Source organism: Mesitornis unicolor, unplaced genomic scaffold (genome assembly GCF_000695765.1).
Source record: "Mesitornis unicolor isolate BGI_N332 unplaced genomic scaffold, ASM69576v1 scaffold39239, whole genome shotgun sequence".
NCBI classification, from domain to species: domain Eukaryota; kingdom Metazoa; phylum Chordata; class Aves; order Mesitornithiformes; family Mesitornithidae; genus Mesitornis; species Mesitornis unicolor.
The window spans coordinates 6,251-23,859 of NW_010207261.1; the positions used below are offsets into that span (position 1 = coordinate 6,251).

A 17,609-nucleotide genomic window follows, 5' to 3' on the forward strand; every position below is an offset into this window, starting at 1 on the left:
CATCAGGTCAAACAAGTTACTGCTAGTGTTGAAGCTTGATACCATATGGATTACTTTCTGTATATAGTTTTATTGTTACTTCATTTAATACATATTATAGGTATGGCTGTAAAATTGTTTAGTTGTCTTTGTGTTGTGATTCAAATGCTATGAATATGATAATGTACTTTGATCTTACAGTAATGGGAATATAAAGCATGATAATAGCAAAATCAACCTTCTTATTGCAGTTATTATACTAATATTAAAAAGTTTAACTTCTTTAGCCTTGATATTTAAATTTAGAACACCATAACAGGGGAGTTAGGGAGGACTTCATAAAACTATTTTAGAGGGATTCTCTGAAACTTAATTCATACTTTCCATACTGTCCATACTGAATATTACAGAAACTATTCAATCAGACAGCTGTAAGCTGTGTTATAATTCATAGTGGAAAAGGCCTCAACATTAGAGTCCTAACAAGAGCAATGAACCCTTTAAAGTTTAGTGCATGAAGGAAAAATAAAGTATTTTTAATAATATAATGGAGAAATGTATATATGTATCACATATAACACTTTTAGGAAAAATCATTGCTACACTATATAGCTAGCACCAGATCCTTGGAGAATACAGTTTAGAGTAGCTCCAGTGTAGTCAATGCTTTCAGTTAAACTGCATCAGTTTTACCTGATGAGGTTCCAATCCATGAAATCTAAACACTGACTGTATTTATAACTCCCGTGGTGGTCTTACCAGAAAAAGTTAACTGACAGTTGAATGAATAGTTCAAATCTTACCACTGTAACTTCTGTTCGGTATTGTGTTTGTCTCCCTCTTAATTTCCTATGTTCTAGGGTTCTGCAGTGTTTTCAGCAGTTTCGATATTTCAGAGCAGGGAGGGGGGCAGAGAGGGAAGGCTGCATCTCTGTGTTAAGCAAAAGTATTTCTGTCAAGTTTTGTGATGTTAGTAAGCAAAGTCCAAGAATTCTGGTGTATGAAACAATCACTGTATTTTAGTGAATTAGAATTTATTTTATGTTTCAAATTTCCTGGTTAGTGTGATTATTCGTAGGGAAGTCCTGATTTCTTAAAATCCCACTTGACCTATATTATGGCTTCTATGGAAGCTCTGTGTTGCCCTGAAGAGAGGCTAAAACCTTCTGGGAGTGCTGGGTGAAATTATATGGGTGTCAAAATTTTGTTCTTAATCATGTTCTGTGTGAACTATAAATAGTGTTGCAAAGTCCAGCTGTCATCCAGACTTTCAGGGAGAAGATAGGACACAGACAGCACTTAGTAATTTGTCTCACGTTCCCTGCAAACATAGGTTCTTACACCCACAATGACCCAAGTATACCAAATTCCCAGATACTGCTGAAAGTGCTTTTATACAGCTGAAGAATAGTAGGACCAAAGAATGTAGGAGGGAAAATGTGGCAGTAAGTTGACGTTTTTTTAGGAATATGTAGTAGTACAGAAAAAGAGGAGCATGTCCCTTCCCAGAGTGGGGTGACTATATAGGAACTTCTAGGGGGAGCACTCAGAGTAAGAGTCTATCCTGAAATTAGATTGGATTTGAGCTTCATGATGGTTACATCGCTCAAGTCATAACAAAGAGCATCTAAGACCCTGAATCCCTTCCTATCTTCCAGTTCCAGGTTCTGAATTTTCCAACTCATAGTAAATTAGCCAAATCACCTATGGGTCAGGCAGGATCTGTGGTGAGGTCTGTACTGCACACTCAAACTCTGTTACAAGTTCCTGCTCTTTGTGAGCTCCACTCTACTTTAAGTTGCCACTGACCTTTAAAATGAAGTCTATTTAGATGTAGAAAATATGATAGAAGTTGTATATATTTATGTGTAAAAAATATTACTCTGTTTTCTCAGTGAGGAGAAACTCTCAACTTTCCACATGTGAAGGATCCTAAAGTTCAGTATTGTATCAAAGATCTGCTATCTATTTAATATTCCATCAGCTGAGATGATTGGTGCTAGTGTTTGTGAGGATGGGAAACATTAGAGCAATTTTGGAAAAGTTTGAAGGAAAGTCAGAAATGTTCATTAAACAGAAATGCTGTCAACTTATTTTTTACTGATGGAGCATGTAACATGCATGCACACTAAAACCTAATCAACCTCATTGGAATATCAGGTTTCTCAAACTTGAAACTAACTCTCAGAATATGTTGATTAAAAGCAATTCAAAAAGAGAGTCAAAACTATGTAAGCATGCTTACAGAAAAGATTTTTGTAGAAATAAAAGCTAAAAATACTACATAGTACTTACATATTGTTGATGTGGTTCTAGTTAATTTGACACGTAAAGCCTTACCTAAGCTTAAATTCAGTGTTAATATGCATGTAGCTTCTGTATTATGTCAGTTTGCTTTAGAATGAACGTATGGTAGTTTTTAACTACTAAAACACAGTTAAGATGACTTGCAACAAGCAAGACTAAGACAGGTCTTCTTGAAAAATGGGTAGATGCAACATTTTGATTAGGTAAAGTACTGACAAAATATGTTTATGAAATATCTCAGGCCTTTTAATTTAACTTGTGGTAGTAAAAATATGATAAAGAAATTAGGCTATTGTATTAAAAAAAAATTAAAACTTGGATGGTCCAGAAGGCCTAATTTCTGAGAGAACATAACGTTTACTGAAGTCATTTGTAGTTAGTAAAATTTTTCACTAAATAGTGTATATAATGAAAAAACTTAGTTAAGCTTCACTTAAGTTCCTGTTCTTCACTTGCTTAAATATTTTGGTTTAATACTTTATTATCTAAGCCTTTCAATTCAGTGGCCTGCTTTAATTTACAACAGGGCACTTTTACTCGGGTGATAAAATTGAACCTGTTACACACTTTGAAGTTTGATGCTGCAGAGTATGGTTTTGATTCTGACAGCTGGACTTCTCCTGCCCACCTCATGCCATCACAAAAACTTTCAGACAATATTTGGTTTTATAGTGTGAGACCTGTCCCTGTTTAAATACAAATTATTATATTAAAATAACTGGAAGTCATTCTTGAGGGCATAAGCCCAAATAAGGGATCTTGTAATAAAAGGTCTCCTATGATAAAAGGTGCAGTACAGAAAGAGACACATTAAATATCATGCTTTTTTTTTTTCAAGCTACCCTGTGAAAAACTTGCTAAGATGGAAGTGCTGACAGAGGATAATGAAACACTCCTCTCCTGAAGCTATTCTCCATTTGACCACAGAGGCAATCTTTCTGGGACAATTTAGCAAGAAGCAAAAATTCACTTGTGGGCTTTTTTCGCAGAAGTAGTTCTGTATGTTGAACAGCCATGGCAAAAATAGGTTTTGCACTCTAGTGTTAAAAGATTTTTTAAAAAATGAATCCATTTTTATGGCATAGTATGGCCCTTTTACATCAAACTGACACGATCAAGGATAGAGAAAGCAAGAACCTAATGTACTGGGTATGCAGAAGGGCTGCTGAGTCGAAACAGAGATGCTAAAGCTGGTAGGGAGGCTTATGTCAGGTTTGGGTTCTTTGAGGAATATATTTGTCAGGAGTCTGCTAAGGGGTCTGTGAGGAGCAATGCAGAGGAAATTAGAACATATTTGAACCTTTTGGAAAATTGGAGTAATGCAGGCTCAATAACTACCCCAAAGTAAGAAAGAGCATCAAGTCACTTCTGCTGTCCTCCCCCTCTGTTTTTGTCCAAATTCAGGAAATACATCAAATCAAACATTACTTTTTTCCAACTTACCTTACTGGTAAAACGCTGTAGTAGATTTCAATTTACAGGAAGAAGTAAGACATTTATATATAGGATTTAAAGAAGTAATAGCATGCAGGAGTGTTTTCCCTTGGGGGAGAGCTGCTCCAATGTAACACAGACATTTTGAGTCCCAGTAGTACTCGTGGTGCTGTGACCCACACTGTCTGGGTTTCCATCAGAGCTCAGAGTGCCAAAGGGTGCCACTCCAGCACTTAAAAGGATTGCACTTAGCCCAGGGTTAGAATATCTGGCAAGCTGAATATATCCAACTGTACATTCAGATCAATGGATTTGTCAAGTTTCCCTTTCATTTTATTTTTCTGTTTATCTCCTGTACAACCAATAACAGCTTTTAATTTTTTTTAAAGAAAAAAAGTTCTTTCAATTTAAATTTTATGTTCCTTTACATCTGACGTATAAAACAATGAGCAGTAAAAATTTTGTTCTATACTTTCACTGTTAATACACAAATTTAATTGATGGAAGCAATTCTGGATCTTAATAACCAACCAGGGCTTATGGTATAATAAAGTTGGTTCCACTTTTATTTCTTGTACCTTTTTGAATCAATAAAAAGTGTAGAAGTGATGAAGAACGTTAAAACAACCTGAAACACATCATGAATTTTCACCATACCTTGCCTGTTAGTTTTTTAAGCCTTGTATGCTCAGTACAGTTAGTGCATGAAATTGGTCTTTAAACAGAGAAGGCCTGCCTTTGCAAAGCACTGAGTTAGGATAGCTGCTCTGTTCCAGCTTGGCTTTTCCTGTACTTGAAGACAGCTGGATGATGATGCACCATAGTGTCAGCCAAACTTAAAAGGACTTCTGCAAACTGTGGGGTTCGACACACTTAGGAATAATACTTGCTTTGGACGTCAGTCATGATACATGTGTCTTGTGACATCTCTGATTACCAGTTCTCCCTCTAGGTCTATGTAAAAAATACTATAGAATGTAACTAAATAAAAACCTGCCACTATAAAAACATTCATACCATCAAACTACTAAACATTTTCTTATAGTTGTTACCAATAACACCTAATTAGTTATAAAAAAAATTGAACTGGCTTATTGAACTCCTGCATCTAGTCTAATTCTTTATTCTCACATTTGCTATGCTGGCCAATATGTAACCTTCTCCTTACTTTTAAAATTGATTTGTGGAGTTGCAAAATGAATTTAACAAAACCAAAATATAGGGAAAATAGTATCCCCTACATGAACTGAAGCAGTATTAACAAGGACTGTTTATGGTAGATATTTTTAAATAGGTGTCACTTTGGGTTAAATTTTTTAAAATTAATTTTCTTCCAGAAATTAGTAAGGAGTTGGTAATAAAGAGTAAGATTTCAGACCAGTTTCAATAATATCTCTGGTTGCAAAAGACAAATAGCAGTCAGTGTTCTAGGGTCTATTCAGTAAGTACCTAAACTTGCATATTATTCTTACAGATAATTCTGGTTTTTGGCATTTTGGTAACTATGGATCAGTGTTCCTTAACAACAAATGTTCTGAGTAGAGATAAAGAAAAGGAGTTTCTCAGCTAGTCACTTTAGAGGCGGTTTGTAAGTTAATTAGATGAGAGGGCAGTTTAATAACTTCATAGAAATGAATCAAAGGGATTTTCTGTAAAACAGTAGCTGATAAGTCTGCATCACTACTAGCTCAATTCCCTTTTAGGCAAATATCAACATATTGCTTTCTATATAATTATCACAAGAGGTGATAATAAAAGAGGTGACAGCAGTAAATACAGTGACAAGTTATAGTAGCTCTGTTTTTATAAGGCTAAATTTATCCCCTTTCATTTTTTTAAATCCATCTCTCTAGCATTACATGCAAGGTAGATCTCATTAGCTTGTGAAATTGCTGCAGATAACAAAATAAAGAGCAAAACTACCAGTCTGTACATTTAATTGAAAATGAAAGAGTTACATAAAGAGTTTGATCACTAAGTTCATTCATACTAAAAGGCAGGTGTTGATGTCACTGAGACAGGGCAGAGGCAATGATCAAGGGCTACTTTTCATCTTAATCAAATCCTGTCTCTATAGTATGGATTAGAGTCCTTTTGTTTTGTTTTGTTTTGTTTTGTTTTGCTTCATTTTTTCCCCAAAATGTGAACTTCTAAGTGAGAAGGTTCACAGATTTCTAAATGAGAACTTCAGATCTCTTATTACATTGGAGATGAAGTAATGGAAATAGATTTTATTCTCTTTGGGCCTCATCTTCAGGGTTTTCAGGGTTGTGTTACTCCTGAGAGATGTTTGCTACTGAACTGAATAGTTTGCAGAAGAATTAATGCTTGACAGAGCTTTTGTCATCTTGCAGAACTCAGTTTTCCAGGTTGTCTCAGTACAAGCTAGAATGAGTTCCTTCTAGCTTCTGTTTGGTAGACTCTTGCATTAGAGCTGCGCAAAACATAAACCCTCAGTTTTTCACCATGCCTAGCAGTGCAGGCTGGAGGAGCCACATGCAGTTTGGAGTAAAAAAGCACCCAAGTGTTAAAACTTCACCCAGGTTCTTTATGAATCCCACACAAGACAAAAGTAATTCAAGGAAGCTGTGTATGCATATAAAGGAATCATTTGATATTAATCCTTAAACATGGTTTCCACTACCCAAATCCTGCTTGCTTAGACTTCAGAAAGGATGAATCAGGATTTGTGCTGTATTGACGTTTTCTGCATTTTTAAAATATTAGTGTATTTAGAATTTCTCTTTTTATGTTACTTGGTTTAAAAAAGAATTTTGCAAGAGAACTTTTATGTTAAATTACTCATATCTCTAGTTCATTCTGCTAAGATTCTGCAAAAGACTTTTGTATGTATTTGGATGACAGTATATAAGAATATACTATGTCATTTTTTTAATAACTAGCAGAAAATTCATTTTCTGATTGCAATCATATTATACATATAAAAATATTTTACTTTCATTATCCTCCTTTCAGATGCACGAAGTAAATTGCAATTACGTTTTTGAAAAAACGCTTTTCACATATTTTGCAGTAGTGCCCTTTAATATCTATATCAATATAAATATTGTTTTATTTTTATTAGACTTCATAAATATATTGACGTATCTGTAACACTAAACATTAAGCTTCCAATGCAAGAGTTTGTACATAGTCCATATCCAAATGTCACCATTATTTCATTTAAAAGATCCCAGCATGTCTACCTCATGATCCTTATAAACTCTGTAGTACTCAAATACGTCAATACTTTTTCTTGCTACATTCATTAAAATTAAGCACCCTTACCCTACCCCATCTGTAAACATCAAGTCAATTGGCAGCTAGCACATTTCCCAGTCAGCAAGCAGTATTGTGAATTTTATCTTCTCTTGCAGAAATCAATTCGTCTTCGTTGCAGCAGATGAAATTTCTTGTAACACCTCTGCAGGTAACAATCATTGATACTTCTTGATGCATCCATCCAGGTCTCAATATCCTTTTTCACATGCTGCATTTAATCGTAAGAGAAAACCTAGGAAAGTCCATAGTATAAATCTTTGGAGCAGTTTAATTAATTTGTAGCTTGAGCCTATAGGTTCTGCCATATAAAAGACATTAGGTTATTTTGCTGGCTTTGGTGTTTTGTTTCCAGTTTAAGTATCATATGGCCTAGAAAAGTAAGGATATGTTAAACCTTCTAATAAATACTTACTGTGCAGTAAAATCAAGATTGTGACTTTAAAAAAGCCAAGACAAGCAGAACTCATGAAAAGAGTAAAGGTTTAGATGTACGTAGGACATTGTAAGTGCTATGGATTTAACCATTTTCTTTTCAACTCTTTGGGGGCAAATATTGCCCACAAGGGTACTGCAGACCCTAAAGCACTCACAGAGTCTATCCTATGGATAAGATAGTGGGAGAGGGGGTCTGTGTCTTCAGAGGATCGCTCTCTAGTAAGTAAAAAGCCTTAGCTGCTTTGCTAGTATACTATCATGTCATAAGCCATGGGTACAGAAGAATGAACAATGTTTTTAAATGGTAATGGTAATTTATAAATATTTTGAATATGTCAAGGAATTTTCTCTCTTTTAAGCAATAGAGTTTGAATAATCTTAGTCTTAATTCAGGTGAGGATGGTATTATGTCACTACATAAGAAATCAAAAGCCAAAATAAATAGTAACAGTGCCAGGACATTTTCGGCCAGTAATATTATGCAAAAAAAAATCTACTGAGTTCATAAAATCTGCTTGTATTGAAGGATGAAAGGATATATAGTGTGATACAGAATGTTGGTATTAAGACTCGTTTATTTATAGAGTTTTACATTAGCAGAAATAAATGAAAGATGAAGAGTTTGCTGTTTATGCCATAGTGACCTACATAGAAACAAATAAATATTTATTTATGAAAAAGAAGATCATAGCTAAAGCCAAAATATGCTAAAATTTTAATAATCTGTATGCTAGCCATAGCATTTTTGGTGGTAATCTGAAAAGTTCTTTTGTAAGAAAACCTGTTGTAACGTGGATTTTTCAAAGTCCTAAAACATTAAGAGAATACATTTTGAGAAGTCAGCGTTTGACACTTGCTTGATTTCAATAGACTTGGATTTTGGCTTTCTTTATTTCACTTGTGCTTCCTGCTCAGCTCCAGATTAGAGTGAGCTGTAGTAGGGAGGCTACTAATTTACAAATCTAGATCTTGCTAAGTAAGAATAAGAATAATTATTTCAGCAATTTTTTAACTTGGAATTCTTGAGATAGACATGCAGTCTTTAATGTTTTTCTTGTCTTGAAAACAGTTTCCTGTTCTGCAGAGTGAACCCTTCTAATAATTGTTTCTCTAATAAAAGACATTTTTTCCCCTCAGTTCAGGCACAATTTAAGTGTCTGAGACTATATTATACTTGGCTTGTATATCACTACTTTGGAATTCCAGTCAAAAATACAGTGCTCTTGTTTATCTGTAAATTCAGTTAACTTTACAGAGAAGGAAATAGATTTCTGTGTATGTTTATTGAAACTTTTCAGTTTACCGGTTGATTACCTCTGTTGAATCGATTCAGCAATAGGGTATTTTTGTTAGGTATGTTTTTGACTGTATGATAAACATATCCACCATAGGTGACTGTGGGTGCCTGTTTTTGTAATACGGACCGAAGGAGAAAGCTAATGAAAGCCTGCATCTTCTCTTTCTTATATACTTCAATTTTAGTCATAGAATTTAAAGGATTTTTAGCTTTATAAAAAAAATAATTCTCTGGCACATATTTCTGTGGTACAAGTTACCAGAGTTGCATTTGGTCTTTAAAATCTGCAAATTGACTTTCAACTAATTTATTATCTGATGTTTTGTGTTTTAATACATGGAGCATATATAGAGATACATAAACTTTTAGAACCAAAGCTAACCTTCCTGTGGTTTTTCAGATGCGTGCAAAACACCTACAGTACAATCTTATAGTGCTTTTTTTTAGTGCTTCTAAACTGAATTACAGTCATCCAACTGTGTTTGTAAAATTGTTATCAAGTGAAGATACTGATAATATGGTCAATGTTTGAAATGTGAGTATATGTATGTTTGTATTGTTTCCTTGTAAAGAATGTGTGTGTTTGGAGATTTCAAATAATGATATAACAAGTACATTTTTGATTGGAACTTTATCATTAAATGCGGATGGAAGGTCTTGGGTGATTCTGCTGGTAACATTCACTCCTCTCTTCCTAATACTTTACAATTCCTGCCCGAGGATACTTAGCCCTCAGCCACCTGGCATCTTTTCTGATTTTTTAATAGTGATCTTGACTAAATAAATGTGTTAATGAATGGATAGTGTGTCCATATGCACATTTCTATTTGTGTATCTGTTCTGGCATGCACATTATATAAAGAAAACCTATTCAAGTATCTGACAGAGGGATCCTTCCATGGGAAATTTAAAAACATTTCACTCTCGATTGCATCCAGCGCATTCTGAGGCTAAAAATAATTACCCTTCAGAAGAGAAGTTCTGTGCTTCTGGGACAGATCTCTGGCAGGCATGATTAAAGAGTTTGCAGCAGACCTGAACTAGGACAGAGGTAGGGAAACTCTGAAATGTCTTATCAGTTTGATGATGGAAATTTAACAAGGATTTCTGAAGACTTTGCTCTAGCAAATCTCTGAAAATGGGTACATTAGGGGAGAACTAATCCTGAGGTTCCTGGCTGATGGGGTCAATGGGCATCTTGCCCTATCAAGCTCCTAATAAATCAGAATGAGGCCCAGAATAAACCCATGGTTTATTTGCATGTTGGTTACAGAACATTGTTCATTTTGATTCTTTAGCATTTTTAATGAATTTTTTAAATCAGTGCTCAATATATTTTTTCTTCCAGGTTTCATTAGATCAAAATTCATAGTTTGTACAGAAAAAAATATCTTTTTGTGTCTTTTCCAAGTGCATTCTAGGATATGAGTGCATATTGCATTTTATGTTTTTTGTCTAAATATGGGGCTGGAACATTATTCTATATTTATATAACTCTTTCTTCCTCTAATTTTTAACTCTTATCCAACTTTCATTTAGAGACAAAAAAAAACAGTGCAGTTGCACGCCTGGTATTATTTTTCTCCCAAGTGTATATGCAGTTTAAGATTTTGTAATAACAGAGACAGACATAAGTGTATATATAAATCTGAATTTGGAATGAAGTATGGTAGAAGTGGATATATAAAATTTGTCCAGTTGTGACTGTATTTATTTACATATTTGAACAGAATCATCCCCAGGAGGTGGGCTTGTGTGTCTGTGTGTGTGTATATGTGTGCGCGTGCAAAAGAAATGCATTCTAAAGCTTTAGAAGTTTTCAGTCCCAGATTAAGTTATTGACCTCCATTTGGAGAAAGAAACAGACTCTAAAACAGATTAAACATTCTGAAAGGTTTAATTTTACAACTCTATGAAAGATGTCTCATAAAAGCAGACAGCTTAAAGATGCAAACATAGGAGTTTGTACTATTGAAATACTTTGAACAGAATATTGGCAATTTTTAACAAATGCAATTGCTCAAATCATTGCAAAGTTGCTGTATACCATCATTAACCTGTCAACACTAACACTACCATAAATTTAATTCATGAAACAATAGTAAATATGGAGATATTTAAACAAAAATTAGTATTTCACGAAGTGCCTGGAATGGTTAGGGTGCCAGTCGTGGCATACCTCTGCTACAGTACAGAAATAATCGTAGCTGGTCAAAATTTTGCCATACGTGCTTGCATACATCTCATTGACTTATTCATGTGTCTGGTAGGAGATATTGGTCAGATTATATTCTTTCAAAGGAATTTCCGAGAAGCATGTAGAAACTGTACATTCTTCCAAACTGCTTTGGATGAATGCAGTTTCAGAGATATTTCCTTCAGCCTTTTTGAGTTACTGTGTGAAGACATATGCTGAGTTGTGAGAGGTTCTTCCCTTTTAGTATTGCTGCCTGTGGGTTTGACTTCATTTGATGAAGCAATTTGACTGGGAAAATAATAATTTTCTACGAGATGCTTTTATAATTTTTTATGCTCTTTCACTGATCAGCTAAAAAATGAAGATAAAAGAGCATCTGTAAGGACTTTGCTAGTATTTATTTAAGGCTGTATTGCTTCTCCCTGTGAAGAATAGCAGATACTGAAGTTTTTGCTCTGGAAAGACTAGGAAATGTTGTGCTAATACACATTATTAAACTTCCTCTATAAATTCAAGTGTCCTTTATGTTGGCAGTTTAAACTTGCGTTTACTGCTGCTGTAAATAGTTGCTTATATGGAATTCCATTTGTTACAGCTTTTACTGCTCTTGGTAGTTGTGTGGTAAAGATGTTCAGCTATTGGATCAGTTGATAAAAATCAGTAAACACTTTGATTATCCTCTGTTCTTTTTTCGTGCAGTTTGATTAATTCCCTTTTCTCACCCAGTGAAAACACTGGCAGCCCTTGCTGGAGTCTTTGTCATTATCTCTTTGACAGCTTGCCTTCCCGGTGCTTACAGTTCTAGGTCAGTTCGCATGGCTAGTCAAATGTGACAACATGACAAGATTAAGTAAAGCTGAGGTTCTGTGATTTGTAAATGGAGGATTTGCAATGTGAAGCGCCTTTGATAACAGAAATAGTGAATAATCTGTGTTTGGCCTTAACAAGTGCGCATAAGCATGTGTGCGTCTTCTGTACTCTTTTTTTAAATGAAGTAACCAGAATTCTTTTCTTTGTTAGACTGAAAGTAATAGACATTAAAGGTGGTTTGTGTGTGTGCATGTATGTATGATTGTATACATGTACATCAAATAAACAAGGATTCCATTTTAATATCTTGAGATGATCACATTACATTTGAAATATTAAACAGAAAAATAAAATTATTCTGCCTGTGACAGAACTTTACACATAAGCACAAAAGACTGCTTTAAAGTTTAAGAAATCAAGTACTCAGTGTATTTATTATTGGTCTAGGTAAGAATTTATTCAAGGTTTATTGCACCAAAATATAACAGCAGTAGTAATAGGAAAAGCCGTTAGTGATCAAATAAATACTTGGTTTTCTTTGTAGTATGGTTGGTTTTGCGTGTCGCCTGATGGCAGGACTCTGTTTCCCCAGTGGCTTTTATTTATGAAGTTTATGAAGTCTAACTTTCTTGGATAGACCTTATACAGAAAGGTATTGTTGATAGCATAGAGTTCTGTTATATTTTTAACTAGAGATCAAGTGAAATCTACACACTTGTGTTAATCCAGACAGCGAGACTGAAGCTTGAGAGAAAGCTTTCAAGCTGAGGTCTGTCGCTGGAATTAGAAGTTATTCAACATCAGCTGAGGGGAAAGTCACCTGTGCTGCTGTTTATTGCACTTCTATATTTCTGCAAATTAACCAATATCAATCATAATTATTTAAATGTTAAACAAGGTGGCAGCTGAACTTTGGATGGCTGTAAGCATCTAACAAACTTCAAAAGAAGCTACAGGTTGGCATAGAGGAATAAAAATTAAAATCAAATCTGAGCATCACTGACTAAAATTTCTGCAAAACATGCCCACCAATTAGCAAGAAAATTAACTGACCAAATTCAGATGTGACCTAAATAAGTAAACAGGTAAGAATTTGAAATTCAGCTCTGCACATAGAAAATTCTGAATAGGTTTCTCAAGTTTCTTCTTGCTCCAGCCTGCAGGAAAAATTAAAAGACTGTTTTCAATATTTCAACAGTGATGTATTTTTGAAGATCTCTTCATGGAAATCTTTTATTATCGCCCTATCCCTATGGTAGGCTGTGGTCAAGTTCCTTCATCTCTGTGAAAACCTAGGAATGTCAATGCTATCATATTAGGAGATCTCTGAAGACTTTCAAGGTCTACAGGAGGAGTTTTGCACTGCAGTATGCCTTGAGGTTTCCTTGTTTCGTTGTGCTGTCTCTACTACATCTCCCTCATTTTTTCTCTGCTCCACATCACAAATCTGTAAAACATTATAGAGGAAAATGATATGCAACAAAATACTTCATGGCCCTGCCTTGTAGAATTATCTTTCTGTTTGATATTGTGCATTTAAAACTTTGCATAGAGGATTTTAGCATTCTTAAATTTTACAAAGAGAAATGACTAGAAACTGTTATTATCAGCAGATTTCAATAGTTTTCCTTGTTCTAAGTAAAAATTAGTATAGATGTCTTCCCTCATTGCCTTCTGAGATATATAGAGAATCTTGTTGCTTATTCAGGTGACTGAAATGCCTAAAGTTACATGGTACTGATTTCCAAAATTAAGTAAATTGATTGGTTGCACACGCTTTGAGTGCCAGAAGCAGATACCATCCTAATGTAATTAAGAATTTTAAGTTAAAGGGCTGCTGCAGAGTTTTAACTTCTTGAGTTTAAAATGCTGCGCAGCAATGTGGGGTGTAACTGGTGTGTGTATGAAGGAGCTCTGCTGCACAGGTCATCTGTCTTGGGATCATCATAGTTAAGTGACCAAAAGAGAGAGCAAGATGGCATCATTTATCTGGATAAGGCCAGGTAACCCTTGCTTCCTTTTTGGCGAATAGTTTACAGCTACATTTACAGATGTTACCATGGCTACACTGATTTTTTTTTCCTCAGTTATTTCCCAGTAAGATGTTAGCCCAGCTACTTCAGAACCAGTGCAGTATGGTAACAAAATGCTAGCAAACATATTTTTTTTCCCCTGTTATGTCCTGAATACTTGGTGCAGATATACTGGAAAATAGCAGAACTTACCTTGTTCTAATTAGTGATGCATCAAAATTGTTCATCAGATGTTTTCTTAGACAAGAATTTGTGAGTGCACATATTGGTTTTGATACATTGATTTAACATTCTGTAAAATACACAGATAATCACATTGACTATTAATTTATTCAAAGTACTTTGCCATTTGCATGTCCTAAATTTTAGTAAATTGTTTACCTAGAATGATTATTTCCAGTGTAAGTTATCACAAAGCACTTAAATGCCACTAATTTTAATGAGAAATAAGCATGCTGGCATAATAGCGAATAAATGAACCAATGACTATGTGACTGAACTAGCTTACTGATTTTCAGTGTGACAATATAGTTTAAATCCTTCTTGCTATTTTCAGCATGGAAATCAGAACCTATTCTGCTAACCTTCTGAGCTTCTAAATTTGGTGTCATGCAAGGGCGTGTTTAAAAATTAGCATTTAAAAAGAAACCCACTTGCTTTAAGTTTAAGCTGACACTGTTCCTTTCCTCTGTGGAAATGAAATTTATTAATCATAATAAAACCATCATATTCTGAAGGTAGAGGTCACCCTGAGGAGAAAAAAAAAAGTCTATTCATCACAGAGGAATTTCAATGCATTTTTTCTCCCCACATAATATCCAAGCATGTATTCTCTCCCCTTTGGAAATATATTCTTCCATGTTTGTGCTTACGTATGTCAAGTGTATTTAGGAGGGTGCAAGAATGAGAATTTTGCAATTAAATTTATATACTCCATTTTCTTTTACAGATGATTTGGAAGAATCTTTTTTTACATTTTATTTTATTTTATGTTTACGTTGCACATATTTGTTCAAGTGGAATTTCAATATCCTGTAAAAGAAAAGGAATAAGTATTTCTTATTTTAACAAGAACATAAGCATTGCTAATTCTGAAATACCCTTTTTATGTTAATATCACTCTACAAACTTCAGCATTATCATAATAGAAATGTAAAACATTCTTTTTTGGGAGCCAGGATTGACTTAGGTAACAGTCTTCACATTAGGATTACTTCACAACTCCTTTGTTTTAAGGAATAAACATGGTTTACACAGTAAGATGAAAAAAATAGTGTAGAGCACTGACAATAAGTTATGACTGTTTTGGCAAAAGAGTAATATGAATGTACTCAAAAGTAAATACCAGGTTGAAACAGTCATTTTTCTTTTCTTTTGAAATTGCTTAATGTGTTTGTTTATCTGTATTTTCCTCTTAGTTGTCCAGATTTCTGTAAAATATTGATGTAATCCTATTAGCAACATGTTTTATTACGTCAGTGTTGTAAACTTGCTAGTTACTTCAGTAGCTGCGATAAATATACTGATGGTTTAACAAAGCCTAAGCACTATGTATTCGTATTTGCTCCTTCCTTACAAGTGGCCCTTGCATTTAGGCCACTCAATGCCCCACCATGGGTGACTTTTGGTCTTGTGGGGCGCTGTGCCATAGTCAAAGATGGTACAGGAATGGGATGCAGTATGGAGTCAAAATGCAGGAATTGGATCAGAGCAGTGAGGGAACAAAAAGCTCACAGGGTAAACTCCAGTGTAGCTAATGGTTTACACTAGACCAAAAGCAATGTAATTCTTACAGATATAAATTTACTGTCTTTTCTTAGTACTGCAGTAATACCAGTTAATCCGACAAAAAGAAAAAAAAAAAGAAAAAGAAAATGTACCGATTTCCATTGCTTTAAAAATAGTAGTCATGACATTAAAGCTTGTGTAGTAGTAGTACCTGCAATTCCTCCTCCATGTCACCAGGGATATGGGTGAAATTTCTAGTGCTGGAAACAAGTCTAGCTTTAAATTAGTGGTTTTCCCTTTCTAGATGTTTTCTTACTGTTTAAGTGAGATTTGGCTGGAGAGAATTAAAATTACAGTGATGTTTAAAATGGATTCTCAAACTTTAAAAACAGGCATACAGAGGAAAATAAGGTGTCTTCTTCACTTCAATATAGATGAACGAGACATATGAGATTCTGTTATGGCTACTAGCAAAGCTAAGTATTTTAAATCTCTAAATATTATAATATTTCAATTGTAATAGGGATGGTTACCAAGACTGAGGTTTATGGAATTTCTTCCAACCAAAGAAACTCCAGAGTATGTGGTCAGTGTCAAACCTGCTCAAAGAACTCTTATGCCCCCTTTCCAACTCAAAGGATTTCCAAGTGTTATCTACCCAACACCAGCTGATGTGAGCCACTCGGAACTGCCTGGTTTCTTTGTTGTTAACTGCCTTGGATAATTTCCAAAAATAGGTATTCACAGATACCAAGTATTTCAATGGAATTTATATATAAATTTAATCCTTCACTTATCAATATATTGGATGCAAAGAGGAACTAATATGTTTATACAAGTCTACACGTATTTTCCGGAGTTTAAGACTATGTCTTAAAGAAAGTGATTGTCCAACACTCTGAGTTCCCTGGAGATTCACATATATCTTTAACAGCTATGAGGACTTCTCTGCCCACATCTAAAGTAAACATAGCTGTGGGGTAAGATATAGAGCCCACATTCAGGAACCTTTGGTACTTTCTTAGCTCTAATAGATTAACTAATTTTAAATGTATTATCCTTTAATAGAAAGTAGAACTTGCTGAGTAAATAAGACAGTATGACTGAAGACATTCAGCTACTATGGTTGAATGTAGTGAAACATCCAGATTTTACAGTAGAATACTTTATAAGAACATAGGGACACTTCACATTTGCTCAAAATGCCAGACTCTGTTGCTGGAAAAAAATGGCTTATTCACAATACCTAATATCAACCCATGTACTCTTTGAAGTTTGTACTTGCTGAACTTTTTTCTACTATTTTTTCATCAAATGAGTGGTTGTATATCCATGGAAAAGAAAAAGCTAATAACTTCTGAAAATCTGAGATGCTAGGCTTGGTTAGAGAGTAAGAGACATGTAAAGTCTCTGCCTTTTCAGTGCTGAACTCTTTTGCCTTTAGATAGACCAGTTGTCCCAGGAGGTGGTTTACTGGGATTTCCACATGCAATGAATCCTCATACTGTTGCAAATGTTGGCTCAGTGAAACAGAGCCAACATTTCATCTTATCTATGGTAAATTCTGCTGCTCCCTTGAACATATCCCTGGGTAGGTAGAAATGTCTAGTTCAGATAATTTGGACGTCTTCTCTACCTCACATCCAGGACCCACAGTAGTGGGTGGTGGAGGATTGCACATGCCATGGAAACACTCCTTTCTTGGTTTTCCCTCAGCCGATTATCTAGGAATTGGCTAAGCAGATTCCACTTGTGGAGGAGCAAATACATGGTAATAAAATAGGACAGCTGTCCTCTTTTCAAAAAAAGTAAGTTTGTATCTGAAAAATAAAGCAGTTACACAGTATGAGACCAGTCTGGAGTTACTGTTCACATAAGGCTAAAAAGTAATGTTGTATTTTTTAAGAGATGTCGAGTTTTAATAAAACTTAACTTGTTTACTACATTAGCCGTTGTATGCAAGACACTACTATAATTTCAGGATTGTTTTTGTTGTTATATATGAGAGCTGAGACCAAATGGAAGTTATTTGATTACAGAAAAATGTTAGACACGTTCAGTGACACCTGTGTCTGGTTGACATGTCAGCCTCACTAGTGGTAGCTGC

General features: G+C 34.7%; 1 long non-coding RNA gene across 1 annotated transcript in view; it reads left to right on the top strand.

The window, feature by feature from the left end:
• Positions 1–7,094: 7,094 nt before the first annotated feature.
• The window catches only part of LOC104546633, a 14,278-nt gene continuing 3,763 nt past the window's right edge, over positions 7,095–17,609 (top strand). Inside the window, exon 1 of the long non-coding RNA XR_728186.1 lies at positions 7,095–7,150. This is a non-coding gene — a long non-coding RNA (uncharacterized LOC104546633). The remainder of the gene's footprint in view (positions 7,151–17,609) is intronic.